Consider the following 18,376-nt stretch of genomic DNA (forward strand, 5'->3'; position numbering starts at 1 on the left):
TTCTCTTTGTTTTATTCTCATACAGTGACAACTCACAGGCCATGGAGCCTCACAATCAGAACCTTTCCATATGAATAGAGTGAATCAAAGAAAAGGCATATACACTGACTGGTCCAGCAAACACAGTCCATATGGAACATTACCTTAGCATAGACTTTGGAGTCAACTGCCTGGGTTCAAATCCCACTTCTCTTCCTTCACCCTGTATGTCAGTCCCTTGTTGTGTAATGTGATGTCAGTAGCAATGGGTACCAGGTAGGTAAGAGGCTGGCCAACTAAAACATGTAAGACATTCAGAATAGCAATGGGCACATGGCAGTATATAATGCTCTTATCTGCTCCTTATGTGAAGTAAACATAGGCGTTGAAAACAAATATACACCTTTTTCCAACCTGTAACTCTAGGTTTGCCCTTTACACACACACATGTACACACACACACACACACACACACACACACACACACTCTCACGGGGTTGGGGGAGATGGAAACAAAGGGACAAACACAATGAGAGAGGAGGAAAGACAGATGGAGACAGAGGCAGGAGAGTTAGAGAAGACAAAGAGAGATAGAGAAGAGAGGCAGAGAGACCGGGAGGGAGGGAGGGAGGGAGAGAGAGAGGGAGAGAAAGAGAGAGAGAGAGAGAGAGAGAGAGAGAGAGAGAAGGAAGGAAGGAAGGAAGGAAGGAAGGAAGGAAGGAAGGAAGGAAGGAAAAAAGAGAGACAGGGGTCAGGGTTGAGAATGTATGCAAACATAAAACAAAGCCCAAAGTTCCAGGTTGCCAGGAAGAACACTCAGTTGTTCCCTCGGGTCCTGATGCAGCGTCTGCTCTCTAAATGAACCCAGCCTGCCCTTATAGCCCTAGAAGCAATCCCATAAAAGGCCCATGAAAGAACTCCAACCTCTATCCCTAGGATAGCTCCAGGCCACTCCAACTGCTGTCATTGCCATTCCTTGATCTCTTGGGGCTGCCTCATCTTTTCAGCTATCAATTGATTCGGCTTTTGCTCTGGATTGTTTTTCTTTTTCCATGCCCCTGGTCAGCTTCCTCTTTATCTCTCTCTCTCCTTCATCTACCCCAACCCAAACCGAGCTCTGATGTTGGATTTTGGACTCAGTGACTGGTGGAAACAGGGAGAGGTTGGGGATGTGGTTAGTACAGCAGTCATCACTGCTCTGTCAAACATCTTGACCCCTTTTTTGCTAACTATCTGAATTCAAGACAATTAGAAGGGTTGTAAAAACTAAACAAATGTGTAAAAAGACTGAATGATTCTATGGGTCTGGGATAGTTTATGAGAATACAAGAAGAGGAAGATTTGAGACCATGACAAAAAGGTTTCTGTTAAATGGCAACAGAATGGCTCTCATTCTGCTTGTTTCTGCTGAGACCCTTGAATTTTGCACACTGATAAAGCTGTGGGCTGCACAGCAGATGGGGCATTGGTCTCACAAGCACTTTACTGATGTTTTCACACAAAGCTTAAACTGGATATAGTAATGAGCTAGCAGGAAGGAGACACATGGGCAAAGAGACAGAGGGAGCAATGCAATTGAAATACACACATATCCAAGTCAACAAGGTGGTCACAGTCCAAAATGTCAGGTCCCGGTACTCAAAGCATCAATGCACAAGGCTATGGGAGTGTAGCAGAATGGTTGTTTGGAGAAACCTCAAGACATAACAAGCAAGGTTTCCAACCTGACCTGTGAGGTGGGGCTTAAATCTGACAGACATTTGATGCTAACATGATATAGAAATATCATAGTTGCAGCTGGTGTGTTACCTTGTGGTCTTCTGTGACAAGGCCTCCGTCTCAATAGGGGAATTTGCTCATTTTTGGTTTGAGGAGATACAGTAGAAATTTGAGTCAAATTTCTATGTCTTCCTTTAGCAAATGGAAAAGGCAAAAGACCCAAATTAGACCAGTCTCTCAAGGCCTTTGATTCTTGAGCACTGTTCTTACAACTTGTGTCCTCACAGTTGTGGGCTTTGCCATTTGCACTGTCTGATCCTCAGGTTTATCTGTGCTCCTGAGTGCTGTTTTGTGTCTTCCCAATGCATCCTTTAGCCAGAAAGGAAGGCTTTCAGTAGACATACAAAGTTAAAAGGAATCGGCATTCTGTTGTTGTAGTTGTAGTTGTTGCTCCTGCTGTTGTTGTAGTTGTCATTGTTGTAGTTGTTGTTGTTGTAGTTGTGGTTGTTGCTGCTGCTGCTGTTGCTGCTGCTGCTGCTGCTGTTGCTGCTGCTGCTGCTGTTGTGGCTGTTGCTGCTGCTGCTGCTGTTGTTGCTGTTGTGGCTACTGTTGTTGTTGCTGTTGTGACTGCTGCTGTTGTTGCTGTTGCTGTTGTTGTTATTGCTGTTGTTGTTGTTCCTGTTGCTGCTGTTGTTATTGCTGTTGCTGTTGTTGCTGCTGTTGCTGCTGTTGTTGTTGTTGTTGTTGCTGTTGCTGTTGTTGTTGTTGTTGTTGTTGCTGTTGTTATACCTCCTAAACCCATCGGCTCTAGTGACTGTCCTGACTTTTGGGTGACAGTTGCAGTTGACCTAGATTCTGAGATGTGTGTGCTGCCATTTCCTTCAGAGATGAACACTGACCCTTCCAAGAGGCAGCTCATCCCACTTGTTTCAGTCTCAGAAACTGATCACTGTGCCGATTCTCTCTGAATCTGCTTTGAAGGATGAGTGCCAGGGATTGGTTAGCCTGTACAGTGTTTGACCCACCTTTCTTGGTACCAGTCTTTGCTCCTTTAATACCTGTCTAGCAAAATGCCAGTATTGTCTCAATGTTTGTGATCCGTGGCTGATGTAAAGAATTGAACTTGACTTCTATCTCAAAGACAAAGTGATTTTTGCAATTTTTCTCTCACCTTTTTGTAGCAGCTTTTAACCTGGGCTATATAGCATTTGCTTGTTATTTTAATGCCATGCTCAGATGTTTCTTTTCTTCTTAAGAAAGACTATCTATCTCAACATATTAGCAAGTTCATACGTGCAGTACATATTTGAATATCTTTGTTTAGTTTGGGTGAAAATTTTAATTTGAGCATATACCAGTATTAATTTGAATCATCCAGTAATAAATTTAATTGTATATAGCAAGTTTAGTTTTATATTTGCCTGATGCATAATATCTTGCTACTGAGTGTTTCCATTAGTTGCCCCCACTTTACACAATTGACCATATATTGGTTACTTTCTCATTGCTGTGATAAAACACCAGACAAAACAGCTTAAGGAAGGAAGGGATTACTTTGGCTCACAGTTTCAGGGAACAACTCAACATGGTGGAGATGTCACCACTACAGGAGCTTAAGTCAGCTGCTCACTTTGAGGTGATAGTCAGGAGGAAGCAGACAGAGAAGAATTCTGGTGCTCAGTTTACATTTTTTCTTTTTATTTAACTTTGTGTGTGATCCAGGCCCCCAGCCTATAGAATGGTGCCATTAACATCTAAGGTGGGTCTTCATACCTTATTTACCCAACCTAGAAGCTTCCTCACACAAGTTCTGAGATTTGCTTCCTATATGATTATGGATCCTGTTGGTTACCAATAAATACTATCACAATCAACTTACTATCTCAGTATATCATCTAAGAGAAGAGAAAAGGTAAAAGATGCCCTCGTGAACTGATATAATTTATTTTACATTTTGTATTTATACTTTTTTATACTGTGGGATAATCTAGTTTTTAAGAATACGGAAAGATAAATTAAAACGTTTCTTGTACTTTTGTCTCCATATTTGCTTTCAGTTAATCCTTTTGAATTTGCATTTGCAAAGACCAAATTTTTATAAGTGATCTAAACAAGCTTGGTGCACAACATATAGGAAGTGCTTAATTCAATATTTGTTAAATTAATTAATAAGGGGATTCAATTTGTTTGCTTTTGCTCTATAGTAATAAAGAGTAAGCAAGAGAACACACTATATACATCTTAGTATTCACAATGCTAAGTGCAGAAATCTATGAAAAGTTGCTATGAAGTGGAAGCCTTATAGAGTGCAGATACCCATTCATGTACCTCAGGAGGCCTGAGGTCAGATCTCCCTCACAGCTGGACTCTAGTGGGAACCCTTCTGTGAGCGGCACACAGACAACTTACTATGTTCTCTCACACAGTGAAAAGGGCTGAGCAAGAACCCCGGTGTCTCTTTTATCCAGGCACTAATAATTTTTATGAGTGCCCCACCTTTAAGAACTCTTAGTCTCCCAAATATCCCATCTCCTAATACGGTCCCAGTGGAGTTGGGTATCAACAGATGGTTTTCCAGAGGACACAAACGTTTAGTTCATCCCTATCTCTTCTGTTGAATCTTTTGGCGTATAAAGACAACATACATGGAGCTGCCAAGGACACCATCCAGAAAGTAGATGAACAGTGAGACAGCAATCTTTTGAAATTGTTTATATTTATTTTTGTGTGTATGACTTGTGTGAGGGGAAGTGTGCACACCACGCCACATGCGTAGAGGTCGGAAGATGTCTTTCAGCAGTCGGAGCTTTCAATATCCCACGTAGGGCTGAGGGGTTTAACTTTGGTTGTTAGGCTTGGCCATCAGGTGCCTTTGCCTCATGAGTCGTCTCATCCATGCTTACCAAACAATCCCAGCCACAGTCTATTCTATGGGATCTCTTGGTTTTTTTCATTCTATTTTTACCAATGCCTTTAAAAGAGATCGAGAAAAATGGGCTTCTAAAAGTTCCAGAGTGGTGTGTGTCAGAATGATAGCCCAGTCATGTCTGTTGTACCAATCATCAGCTGCAAAAGATAGAAATTCTGACCCGTCTAGATTAAGCGGGAAGTTGGACTGCTGGTCTACTGCTTACCAGTCATGGGAGCAGAAAACGAAGGCAATAGGCAACAGACCAAATCATCTCAGCTGACTTACATGAATTAGACACCCTACTCTGTCAAACTTCCCAAATAATTTCAAATATACAAGTAATTATGAGGCATAAATAGACAATCAAGCATTCCATGTCTTTGCACCTTTGCATATATCTAGGGACATCAAGACCCAGATTGATACGGGTTATATATACAATGCATTAAACTACATTACTTATGGAAAATAATAGACTCTGACTATAAAAACATCTCTATTTGTATGCGAAATGTTACCAGCTCTAAATAACATTCAGCACTTACTGCAATCTAAATGCCACATAAATGGTTATTATTTTGTATCATTTAGGGAAAGCAGTGAAAAGAAATAAGTGCTTTCTATGTTCAACAAGAACATGTTATTTCATAATATTTGGGTCAGAGGTTGACTGACTCTTAAGGAGGTGACACCTTTGAATATGGGGAACTGAGAGCAGCTGTGCTTTGGACCTTCTCAGAGAGTAAGCTTTCTGTTAAGAAGTTTGGAACAGTGAGAGCAATAGATCAGGGAGTTGATGTGTGCACAGATAACAGTGATACTTACTGAGTAGCCTGGTGGGATGGCAGCCATTCAGAAGCTAGAGGCAGCGATCTGTGGGTCAGGCAGCCTGGCTTGTTTAGATATTAGGACTTCACTGTACAAACAGTGTGGTCCTTTCAAAATAGAGAGGCAACATGAGCAGGCTGTGGTTTTGAAGATATGGTCTGGCTACAGCTAAAGGCTGGATATAGGCAGATTCATCAGTCAGCGACAACAGCAAATCAGAATATCCCAGGATGCCCCCAAGATAATAGGGCAGAAACCAAGCTTATGGAGGAACTGCCCCAAGAGGGAACGAGTAGGTGCCTAAGAACAACTAACCTGTACCCACTGAACCACCAACCAGAGAGCATGCATGAGCTTGTCCTAGACCCTCTGCACATATGTAACAGTCTTGGCGCTTGGTCTTCATGTGGGACACCTAACAGCAGGAGCAGAGGCTGTCTCTTACTCTGTTGCCTTCCTTTGGATCCCTTTCCCCTAACTGGGCTACTTTGGTCTACCCTCATTAGGGGAAAATGGACTTGGTCCTATTGCAACTTGACATGCCAAGGCTGGTTGATCTCCACAGGAAGCCTCCCCTTTTCTGAAGAGAAAGGGGGGAGGAGTGAATGGGGGTAGGGTGGAGGAAGGACTGGGAGAACAGGAGGGAGGGCAAATTTCAATCAGGATGTAAATTAATTAACAATTATTAATGAAATAGTAATTAGTGGTTATATTTAATAATAAATAATTAATGATGATTCGAAGAAAGATACTGATATTTCAAGTGCTTATAATCTATTGGATAAAAGGATTTTTAGAGAATGTCTCTGCAGAAAGCTTATGAAAATCTACTCAGTTCTGATGCCTGCACTGGCTTCTTGTTGCTTTTTGATAAGACAAAAGTTCATATTTACATTTTCATGTCCAGTGTATATTTTATTATTATTATTATTATTATTATTATTATTATTATTATTATTATTATTATTACTATATACTTACATGGCATGGATTACATGCAATCTTTACCCCTCCCTTTCTACATGTGTCATTTAAATTGATCAGCTTCCTCTGTAAGGGGAAGAGATCAGAAAGCAACCAAGGTGACTGGCAAGGCTCTAAGTAGCTCTTGGGATTCAGGCTCTGAACCTTGAACCTTGAATTTCTTCAATATGGTAACCAAGGTAAAATTCTCAGCCAATGGGAAAGTTCAACACCAAGGCAGTGAGATTGTTTTTAAACACTTTGGCACATTTATGCTTGCAGAGTTGGTCCTGGAATATCAATACATACTTTTAGGGTCAGAGATATGAAAATTCTCATCTTAGCGTGGCCGCAAGCTAAGACTATTCATTATTTTAAAGAACCTTTTCACATAAGCAAAACCCATAGGTATTTTAGAGTGTACGATTTTGGCAAGGTCGTCAGTGCTATTCCTATAAATGATTGCCTTGAGGTCTTTTCTGAACATGGTTAACCCATTTGCAATAAACATTCTAAACATAAAATGACCTCGCATCAAATAAATATCAACATGCCTTTTAAAGGTCACCTGACACTCGACTAGAATAGCAACAGGAGACTGACGCGTGCATTTTCACCGAGAAGTGAAAACCACTACATTTATTTTGCAATACGAGTTTCAATTGTTAAGAAATCGTATCACTTTACTTTGAGTTTCTGTGGTTCCTGTTGTAGCCCAGGTAAAAGCACACAAGCTATTCACGTATGTTGCTCGTAAGATGTTTATATACCCCACTGCCCCCTATGAATAAATGGAAACCAAAGGACCTGAGACTGTAAAAAGGACTTTTTCCAAACTATCCTTTTCTATGTTGTAAAGGCAACAAAAAGAAAAAAAAACTGGGCTGGGAAAAACAGAACTAGAGAGGAAAAATAGTTTGTGTTATTAGATCTACAGGTTTTGGACAAAAGATCCTAATCGTTTTCTAATTGTTCCACATCAAAGCGCAAATATGTCTCCAGGTTTGTATGGTAGGGTAGATGTTATGATCAGAAATATTTGACCTCAATATGACTCCTTGCAATGAGCATTTGCAAGTGAAGCTGTTTGGGCAAAAGGGTGTGCTGTGTGACACACTGACACAGTGACACACAGTGACACATCACAGCTTCCATGGCTAGATGATTTTTTTGGTTTTATTTTTTGTTTTCTTTTTGGGTGGAGGTTGCAAGGGCAGATGGCAGATATGATGGGATGGGAAGATGGATGGGATTGGGCTGCATAATGTGAAATTCACAAGGAATCAATAAAAAGTTAAAAAAAAAACCCAAAGATTACTTCCTGGGTGAAAATCCTCGGACAATCCATGTTATTCTCTCAGGTGATACATCTTATTCTGTTATAGAGCTAAACAACAACAAAATGGTCCATTCAAAGCGATTGGTCATGTCTTCACATCCTTCAGATGCTTCCCTTTTAGATCTAAAAGGGAAATCTTCAATCCTCCTTACAGTTTAGAAGAGGCTTTGGCTCAAATGGAGTTTTTAGAGGCGTACTACATTTCCAGTTTCGCTGGGTTTGTGATAGGTGTGTTGGAAGGGAGAACACAGTTAATAGGTTAGCATATGTGATTGGTTGGTGGGGAAGAAGTAGGCTTAGCATCTTCACTTTGAAATGAAACAGTTACGGGGCTACCCCTGAAAGACGTCCACTGTCCCCGACCTGCACGTGCAAATCTTGCAGGACTTGCTCTCTGCAGGTACTGAGTCTGTGTTGTTGTTTCTTTGTTTGCATTGGTAATTTCTTCCCTCTTTCCCTCTCCTCTACTTGAAGTGTTCCCAGGAACCAGGCTTAGCAATTAAGAGTGCCCACTCTTAAAAGGATCTGTGTTCAGTTCCTGGCACCCAAGGCACGTCACTCAAACCACCTGCTACTTCAGCACCAGGAGATCCCACTCTTCTTACCTCCTTGAGAACCTTCACCCACACCCATACCATATTTTTAATTCACCCAGAGAATTAAAAATAAAACCTTGTTTTTAAAAGGTTTTTTTTAAAACAAAAGAACTGTCCACAAACCAATATGAGAAAGTATGATCAATAAATGAGATGGAAATAGATTCGGATTGCATTGATGGCCGGCTCCTCGGCCCGCACACTCATGTGCTGCTCTGTGATTTCTCTAATTTTGATGAACACGTTACATAATAAAAGAGACTCTGCGGATATAATTAAAAATGAATTATAATGAGGACGTGACCCTGGGTTATCTGGGTGGAATCCGTCTGGTTGTTCAGTTGGCTAAATACAGAGCCCTCTCTCTGGCTGGAGTCAGAGGAGAGACATGCTGACACTCGACCCCACTGGTCTGTTGCTGCAGGGGCCAAGTGGAAAGTAGAAGCAGGCGGTGGAGTGTGAGCAGATCTTGGCAGCAAAGAGCAGAGGTTGGGATGGTGCAGAAGGAGGGGTGCGTGCTGCAAACACGGGGCACAGAACCGCACCGACAACTTAAATGATCTTGAAGGCTTCTTCCTCATGGTTCCGGTGAGGAGTCTCGTCTTGCTGACACCTCTTGTTTTGTGTTATGCAAGCTAAAGCAGGAAGAGTAGGCTCATTCAGAAAGCTTACCCATGAAATGGTGTGTGCGTGTGTGTGTGTGTGTGTGTGTGTGTGTGTGTGTGTGTGTGTGCATGTCAGTGTGTGTGTGTGTGCATGTGTGTGTGCATGTCAGTGTGTGTGTGTGTGCATGTGTGTGTGCATGTCAGTGTGTGTGTGTGTGCATGTCAGTGTGTGTGTGAGTGTGTGTGTGTGTGCGCACGTGGGTGTGTGTACTGTTCCTGAGTGTACACGCACATATTCATGTTCATGACTATGCGTGGGTACCTTTCTCAGGGTACCTTATTGAACATGGAGTAGGCAGATTTCTAGACTGGTTGGTCAGCAAGCCCTAAGGATTCTTCTGTCTGCCTCCGTAGCAGTGGATTACAGATTCACTGCTATTCCTAGTTTTCCTTTACATGACTTCTGTGGGATTGAACTTGGGTCCTCATAATTATACTGGAAGCACTTTACTGCCTGGACCATCTCCTTGGTCCTGGGTTTTTAAAATGGTATTGTTTTATTTAGTGATTTTATAGCGATTTTCACGGTAGCCCCAAGGTAAATGGTGAGAATTACAACGTAATTCTGAGAGTCACAATGTGCTGCTACATTTTTACAATTAAAGTTTGATCTTCTAAGGGAAATTAAAACTTCTTTAGGCTTTTCTTTTCTTTCTGATTTACTTCTTTTAGTTGAAGGGTTTAGTTAGGCTAAGAGAAACCAGAACAGCTTTTTTAAGCAGGAAGGACTGAAAGATACTAGGTGCTTTAAGCACACATGCAAAAATATAACGTCCAAATTCGAAAGTCGAGGGAGTCATTGGGACTGGTGCTGTTGACTTTTTTTTTTTAATCGCATGGATATTCGTGATTCTCAGAAGCATTTTTTGAGAGGCTTGTCAAACTCCATTTCTGATGTCTCCATTTCTGATGTGTGTGCTTGCTGGAGGAATAGAAATGGCTCGCCTCTATTCTTTGTTCCAGATCTCTCACTATTGCCTCTGCCTGGTGGGCTCTAACCCAGCATGGAAGAGAAGCACAAAGAACATGAAGTGACCCCAGATGCCTCGCTTCCCCTTTGTCGTATGCGTGCGTCTGCCATCAGCTATGCAGGGATAAAGAGGAGGGAAAGGCACCACCTGCTGCAGCACTCATTTGATCACTCAAGAGTCATACACCTGCAAAATGACATAGTAAGTTTGATGTCCGTATCCTCACTGTGTCTGGTGTATCTGGATATTCCTCCCTTGTGTCTTCTCAGACGGTGTTCTCTATCTGTAAGTAATAAATAGTCAGTGAATGTTAGAGGCTATGTGTCCAATTCTGTTGGGAGCGATGCCCTTAAAACCCTCCATTGTTGATGTTAATAGTATAGTTAGAGTTAAGTATGACGGGGTTCATGGAAAATCCCCAGCCAGCTGCAGAAGACTAGTACAAATCTAGTGGTTAGGATGAATAATGATATGATAAAATTGTGACCTTGCTGAGAAATACATCTGACGTCAAGATACCCAATGTGATGACCTGTAACCTTTCTGAGAAACCAACATCCTGCTGACTAATGATATTACAAACCTGTAACCTTTCTGAAAAACCAACATCCTGTTGACATCGGCTGACCACACAAGTACTGTGTCCTTGGCCTGCGTAAATGTTTCCCACTTTCCCCCTCTCTCTGTTACCCCTGTTATGGTATAAATTCAGCCTTGGGAAAAAATAAAATTGCTGCCTTGATCAGACTCTTGTCTTGGCGTCCTTCTTCGCGTCTCTTGTCCCCCATTCTCTTCCAGGTACCCTCTGCACCCTCGCTGACACAATTCTTTTATTTTATATAAGAAGAATGGGTACTCATTCCATGAAGGGTTCAGATCACATCACATCAACAGAGCTACTTAGCTACTGAACTAGGTTAAGGGTATTTGAAGTCTCTCTCTTCTCCCTAAGTACCAGCAAAGAGTTTGGGATTTGACCCTACTGATACAATGCCAAACTGGCCTGTTAGCATTTTTTGGGAAAGCTTGGAGAAGACATAGACTTAGAGGTCAGTGACAGAGAAGTTTTATACTTGTGACACAGTATAGTGGAAGTTTCTGCATGGTTTTATCAGGCCCCTTTGATTCTCAAGTCCACAGAAATGGCGTTGAGGGACCAGGCAGCTACTCTGTAATGGTAGGATTGTATCATAGCCAAAGAACCCTGAATAATATATGTGTTGGTTTGTATATGCTTGGCCCAGGGAGTAGTACTTTTAGGAGGTATGGCCTTGTTGGAATAAGTGTGGCTTGGTTGGACTAACTGTGTCAATGTGGGTATAGGCTTTAGTACTCTTGTAGAAGTCAGTCTTCTACTCCAGCCATCAGATGAAGATGTAGAACTCACAGGTCCTTCTACATCATGCCTGCCTGGACACTGTCATGCTCTCACCATGATGATACTGAACTGAATCTCTGAACCTGTAAGCCAGCCCTAATTGAATGCTGTCCTTTAAGAGTTGTCTTGGTCATGGTGTCTATTCACAGCAGTAAAACCCTAACTAAGACAATACATTTGTATTACTATTTTTTCCAGCAAATGAAATACAGTGAGCATACTACCTGAGTTTTCATAGTTGCTTCCAACAAAAATGACACTAAAGAAATAGCATAGTTAAAACTTAGTATCCTTGGCCTATGGGCAAAAATATATGGTAGTGAGTCCATATTAAATTGCTTTCCTAGTATCAAACAGTGGAGTATTGAGAAATACATAAGCAACTGTTTACATTTATCATTAAATATTTAATATTTTTCTTGATGAAAAATAGTATGCATGCTATTTGCATATATTTTATGTAGCCACAGTTTGAATATTGCCATACTCCATGAATTTTCATTACCACATACCACTGCAGTATGTGAGTAGTACCAGTTTGTCAATGATTGTGCAGTCGATGGTTGGAGCTGGTCTGCAGTATTTTTCTATTACAGCGTTGTAGATGTGCATGCATACATTTCCTGTCATATGTGTGCAGAAGTTTCTCTAGAGCCTTCACTAGTTGGGAAATTGCTTGATTATGAATGAGGTTAAGTTCAACTCCTTGTGGTTCTTCACAAAATATTTTCTTTAATATGTGAATTGCCCTCTCAGATCCTTTGCCCATGTGTTTTCCTGTTAAGTCTTTAATTTTTTTTGAGACAGGGTTTCTGTGTGTCCTAGAACTCTCTCTGTAGACCAGGATGGCCTTGAACATCAGAGATCCTCCTGCCTTTGCCCCCTCTCCTGCCCCAACAGTAGAATTAAAGGCTTGAGCAGCCACACCTGGTTTTTACTAATTTTTTTTAAAAAATGTGTTAAAAGTTTATGGGGGGGTTGGGGATTTAGCTCAGCGGTAGAGCGCTTGCCTAGGAAGCGCAAGGCCCTGGGTTCGGTCCCCAGCTCCGAAAAAAAGAACCAAAAAAAAAAAAAAGTTTATGGTTTTGTTACTGATTCAGTTAAAAATCCAGTCTCTTGGTAGTAGAAAGTGACAGAGTCAATCTCTACCTGCCTCTTTTTCTTCCTTTTAATGGACATTTAATGAAGCATTTCCTTCAAAGTGACCAGTCAAGAGTGCCTTCTATCCTGGTTCTTCCTATCCACTAAGGGGAAGTCCAACCCAGAGGAGTAAGGAAAAGAAAGGAGGTAAAAAATGCAGATATAGACACGGACAAAGAAAACGGTCATTCCCACAGGTGATCAATCTATGTAGCAAAGCCCAAAGCATTTACAGAAGGATTAGCAGGGGTAGTAATGCCATTTTAAAGGCTGCATGGGGGTCTAGGATCACACAGGGTATGAATAAAGCGTTTTCCCACAAGAATATAATGAAGTATACTCTTTTCACGTCCCTGATGTGATCAATCATGTTGGAGGCTCTGTGGATTTCTTCTGTGTTAGGTTTCTCAATCTTTTACTGTGACCTCCCACTTGGCTGAGTTCTATCTGTGGAGGATCTTGGTCCTCAGGAAACAATTCTTTCCTCTCCTGTGCATTCTTTTCCTTCTAGAGCCACAGAGCCCATGGGCACACAACTGCCGGAGCTGCCTTCAGGTTGGTTACACGTGGGTGCCCAGCCCTCTGGAGCACCTTCCAGCAGTGCTTGTGGGAGGCAGCGTGATTTCCTCACGGATGTTGGCTTTAAAGCTTACATTTTTTACCTAGCAGTTCACATGGGGCTTGCGCTCCAGTTTTGCTGTTGCCATTTCCTTTCGTTTTCAGGGAGAAGTCAGTGAGTGGTGGTAGGTTTTCCATACGCATGTAAGAGTTAGCTTTCTCCAGGCCAGCTAGTATAGGTTTTTAATCCCAGTCACTTGGGAAGCAGAGGCAGAACGATCACAAGTGCAAAGTGTGCTTGTGCTTGAGAAACACAAATGGTTGACTATATTACTCAGAGTGCTTGCCTGGTGTGCACAAGGCCTTAGCGCCAATCTTCAACCCATCATTCCATCAATCAGTCAATCAACCAACCTGATATGTCATTCAGGATTAGATTGCTTTGTACTCGAAGAGAACACTGCTTTCCATTTGAACTTGCATCGTTTTAGAACACACACACACACACACACACACACACACACACACACACACACATATATATATTTCAATTTCCAATCTTTAGTATATCAAAAATTAAGACCTACCCAAGACTGATGGCCTCCTACTAGATATGCATTCCCCCTTAATAAGACACCCCCCCCTTCTTTTGGGAGCTGCAAAGTGACCAAGTAAGTTACTGTGTAAGGCAGTTTTTCCAGCATCAAGATCTGCTCAGTGACTGGATTCTAGAGCTCTTTGTTGATTTTCAGGAAGGCATGCTGACAGTGGTCAATTCTGTCATGTGAATATGGCCTCTTTTCTCCCTCTAAAACATTGATTGGTGAGGACTGCCTCTGCAAGCATGTCTGACAGTAAAGGTCAGAGTGACCGTCTTGGTGCTGGACTTCTTGAGCTATGAGGGAAATGCTGGGGACTGGTTCTAACGCTTTGTCTTAGTTTGGCTCCCAAAATCTATGCTTCCAGACCTGAGGGTCCCTCCCCCACCCCCATGTCCTTTAGACATGACTGGGAAGAGAAAGATAAAACTTAAGGGCCCATTGGCATGGAAGAATCCTGGAAAATGGTCCTAGAGGCCACTCCCCCGATTGGGTCTGGGGTAGCAGAGATGAAATGTTGATTTATCAAGTTAACTCAGAAAAGTTGGAGGGGAGAGTGTATGCTAGCTGCAGGGAGGATTAGAAATGCCCAGCCATTGAGATAGTCAAGGCATATCAAAATTAGCTGGTGTGTGTGTGTGTGTGTGTGTGTGTGTGTGTGTGTGTGTGTATGTGTATGTGTGTGATGTGAGTGTGTATATGTTTATGTGAGAGTGTGTGTGTGTATACGTGTGTGTATGTGTATGTATGTTTATGTGAGTGTGTGTATGTGTATGTATGTTTATGTGAGTGTGTGTATGTGCATGTATGTTTATGTGAGTGTGTGTGTCTGTGTGTGTGTGTATATGTGTGTGTCTTTATTTCTGGATGTCCCACCAAGATCCAGAGACTAGACCTCAAGAAAATGGGAATCTGAGTCCCTTGGATCCTGGAAGAACAGGATGGTCAGGGGACTCGGAAAGGGTGCATAATCTGAGATGTTCCAGGTCCCTAAGGCTCCCTTTGACTAATCTCTGCCTAATGCTTCAGAAAGGGCTGATGTCTCCACCCCAAAAGGAAAATAATTAGAGCCACCTGGTCTGTCACCTCTGGAGATAAGGCTCGTTAAGTTGCCTTCTGTTGGAACACATAGGAGAGGCACCTCGCTGCTCACCCAGTGTCTGGGATCCATGTGAGACGTCACTGGGTCCTCCTCTCTATACAGCTGTATGAATGTGGTGGCCAACACGGTTGTCTTCACTGCATCTGTATGTGTGTGTGCACGTGTGTGCACGAGTGCACGTGTGTGTGTGTAAGTGTGAGTGTGTGAGAATATGTGTGAATGTATATGTGTGTGAGTGTGTATGTGTGTATATGTATGCATGTTCATGTGTGTGTGTTCATGTGTGTGTTCGTGTGTGTGTTCATGTGTGTGTATGTGTGAATGTGTGAGAGTATGTGTAAATGTGTTTGTGTGTATGTGAGTGTGTATGTGTGTATATGTGTGGGTTAGTGGTATGTTTGTGTGTGTGTGAGTGTGTGTGTGTGTGAGAGTATGTGTGAGTGTGTGTGTGAGAGTATGTGTGTGTGTGAGTGTGTGAGTGTGTGAGAGTATCTGTGAGTGTGTGTGTATGTGTGTGTATGTGAATGTATGTATATGTGGGCATGTTCATGTATGTGTGTTTGTGTGTGTGTGTGTGTGTGAGTGTGTGAGAGTATCTGTGAGTGTGTGTGTATGTGTGTGTATGTGAATGTATGTATATGTGGGCATGTTCATGTATGTGTGTTTGTGTGTGTGTGTGTGTGTGTGTGTGTCTTTCTATGTGTTTCTGTCAGTTCTATACTGACTAATGACTTTCTCTGGTGTAAGAACTCCTTGGATTATGGCCTGTGCCCAATTCCATTGTGGATGGAATCCTTTTGGCTCTGCCAGGTCACCCAAGCTGCCCCACTCCCACTCCTCCAAACCCTCTCCACCTGCCCCGCTGTAGGAGCAGGAGCACTTGCTTGTTTTATTGCTGGACTCCAGCTCACAGTCAGGGCTGGTCTCACTCAGGCCCCCCTGCCTTGTAAGCAGAATACATACAGGGAGGGGGACATAGTCTCCCCAGGTGAGCATTTCCTCCACCCTCCACGCTGTGCCTACTCTAATTAGCCTTAGGAGAGGGCATAATTTCCACTGGACTGAGCGAGAAGGAAAAGAAAAGTTCTACTCCTTCCTCTTTCATAATTGATGTGTCTTTTTCATCCAGTGGTTGGCGAAAACCACCATTCTTTGAATAAATAAGTAAACAGACAAAATTGCCTAGGGCTGGGCAGAGGATTGGGGCCAGATAATGCAGCCTGAACAAAACACATTTCCCCTCCTGCCAACGCTGACCAAAGGAGGTTTTCAGCCATTTTCCTCGGTACTTAAAAGAGAGAGAGAGAGAGAGAGAGAGAGAGAGAGAGAGAGAGAGAGAGAGAGAGAGAGGAGAGAGAGAGAGAGAGAGAGAGAGAGAGAGAGAGAGAGATTAAAGACAGCCACTAGAAAGATTCTTCTGTCACCTACTAAGCCCCAGATATTAGAAAAAGAGATATAAAAGTTAAAAAAAAAGTAAAGGTATAAGTGGATCCCAGTTGCTGAGTATCTGTGTGTCTAATTGCTTCTTATCATCAGAGAAGAGGACAGTGGCTTTCAGTTTATGCAGAAGGTCTCATCCCAATCAGTTCTCTATTGCATAGAAAGCCCAGTTTGTAGACGGTTACTTACCTTGGCTACTATCTGAGGGTGGGGGCATGGGTTAAAAACAGCTCTTACTTCCACTCCGGCCCTGAAATTTTCAGACAAAAGAAATTTTAACTCAAACTTTGGGGCCGTGGAAACAAATGCTCTGTGATGACTGTATCCTGTAGCCACAGGATGGCCCACCTAAGAACTATAGCGACCAGAGCTAATGTAATACTGTTGGCAATCAGGCACATCCATGGACAGCTAGAAGTGATGTTAGGATAATCAGGCATCTTCACAGCCAGCTCTCGAGGGACCAAGCAGCTAGACACATCATCTCTAGCAGCCCAAGAGGTGGCGTCTTCACTCCTGTGTCTGTCCCTTTTCATCGTGTCCCCTGTCGCATGTCTCTTTCTACAAGCCTCTTTCTCCCCGTCCCCTCCTTTCTTCTCTCCTCCCTCTCCTAGAGGCTGCCTCTATTTCCCCTCCCAATAAACTTCCGTGAGACCTGCTGCATGGCGTGCTTTGTTTGGGGCTCGCTGAGTGTTTCTAACAAATGCAGTAAAGCAAACAAACTAACTTTGGGTCAAGATCTTATATTTGCAACACAACACGACATGGTTGGAGGCCCTCCTATGAGGAGCACCAGAATGCTGCTCTCTGATGACTGAGCTAGTACCAGGCTCTACTCCTGGCCCATGCTTGACTTAGGTTTGAGAAACCCACCGCTATCCATCCTACTACCCTCTTTCCCGGTGACCACCCACTGGTGCTCATTCACGATTGTCCCAAGATGAAAAATGAGATCAGGTGGGAGCTGCAGTAGTTACTTCTACTGAATCAATTTGGACCCAAGGCAGGTAGAAAACAGAACTGGTTGGTCTGACCCAGGCTCTCAAATGGGGAAAAGGAAAGTCCAGCACCATATACATAGACTGCCAGTTGGTACTTTTTTTTACTATGAGACATGTCTTGGTATGATCTATAAGGGCTCCTCACTGCTGGGAAAAAAGGATATTAAAAAATCTTGGCCTTCTTAGAGGCCTTTTGGCTTCCCCTACAAATTGCTGTCCTTTACTGCTGGGCTACTGACTTGACTGCTTGATAATGGCCCAATACTAGCGGAGCCTGTTAATATGCTAATGACATACCCTTCCGTGTTGCATGGGACTCCATGCATACACCCAAAAGATGCTCCAACATATAACAAGGACACATGCTCCACTATGTTCATAGCAGCCTTATTTATTATAGCGAGAAGCTGGAAACAACCAGATATCCTTCCACAGAGGAATGACAACAGAAAATGCGGTACGTTTACACTGTGGAGTACTACTCAGCTATTAAAAACAATGACTTCATGAAATTCTTAGGCAAATGGATAGAACTAGAAAATATCCTGAGTGGGGTAATTCAATCACAAAAGAACACACATGATATGCACTCACATAAGTGGATATTAGCCCCAAAGCTTGGAATATCCAAGATATAGTTCACAGACCACACGAAGCTCAAGAAGAAGGAAGACCAAAGTGTGGATGCCTCAGTCCTTCTTAGAAGAGGGAACAAAATACTCAAAGGAGGAGATACAGAGACAAAGTGTGGAGCAGAGACTGAAGGAAAGGCCATCCAGAGACTGCCCCCACCCCCGCTTCCCCAGAATCCATCACATATATATATATATACAGACACCAAAACTAGACAGTATTGTGGATGCCAAGAAGTGCACATTGTCAGGAGCTTGATATAGCTGTCTCATGAGAGGCTCTGCCAGAGCGTGACAAACACAGAGGCACATGCTTGGATGCTCACAGCCAACCATTGAACTGAGTACAGTCCCTGTATGACGATGTCATAATGCAGCAAGGAGGGTCCAAGATAAGGTGAAACCTATCATTGGGTGAGAAGGAAGGGTAGGCGTGGAAAAGTCCAGGAAGGAGGGAGGAGCCAAGGGAGGAAGATGGACTAGGTCAATTTTATCTTGTCTAGGTGGGTGGTCTCTATCTTTATTAAATGGCAGTGAATTTATTTTGGGGATGTG

The 18,376-nt window shown here is 42.7% G+C and overlaps 1 long non-coding RNA gene across 1 annotated transcript; it reads left to right on the forward strand.

Moving 5' to 3' along the window:
• Positions 1–8,449: 8,449 nt before the first annotated feature.
• On the forward strand, positions 8,450–10,718 carry LOC134483337 (uncharacterized). The gene is made up of 2 exons (XR_010060192.1): positions 8,450–8,923; positions 9,964–10,718. It is a non-coding gene; the product is annotated as an uncharacterized LOC134483337 (long non-coding RNA).
• The last annotated feature ends 7,658 nt before the right edge of the window (positions 10,719–18,376 follow it).

The sequence above is a fragment of the Rattus norvegicus genome, chromosome 19, assembly GCF_036323735.1.
Source record: "Rattus norvegicus strain BN/NHsdMcwi chromosome 19, GRCr8, whole genome shotgun sequence".
NCBI lineage: Eukaryota > Metazoa > Chordata > Mammalia > Rodentia > Muridae > Rattus > Rattus norvegicus.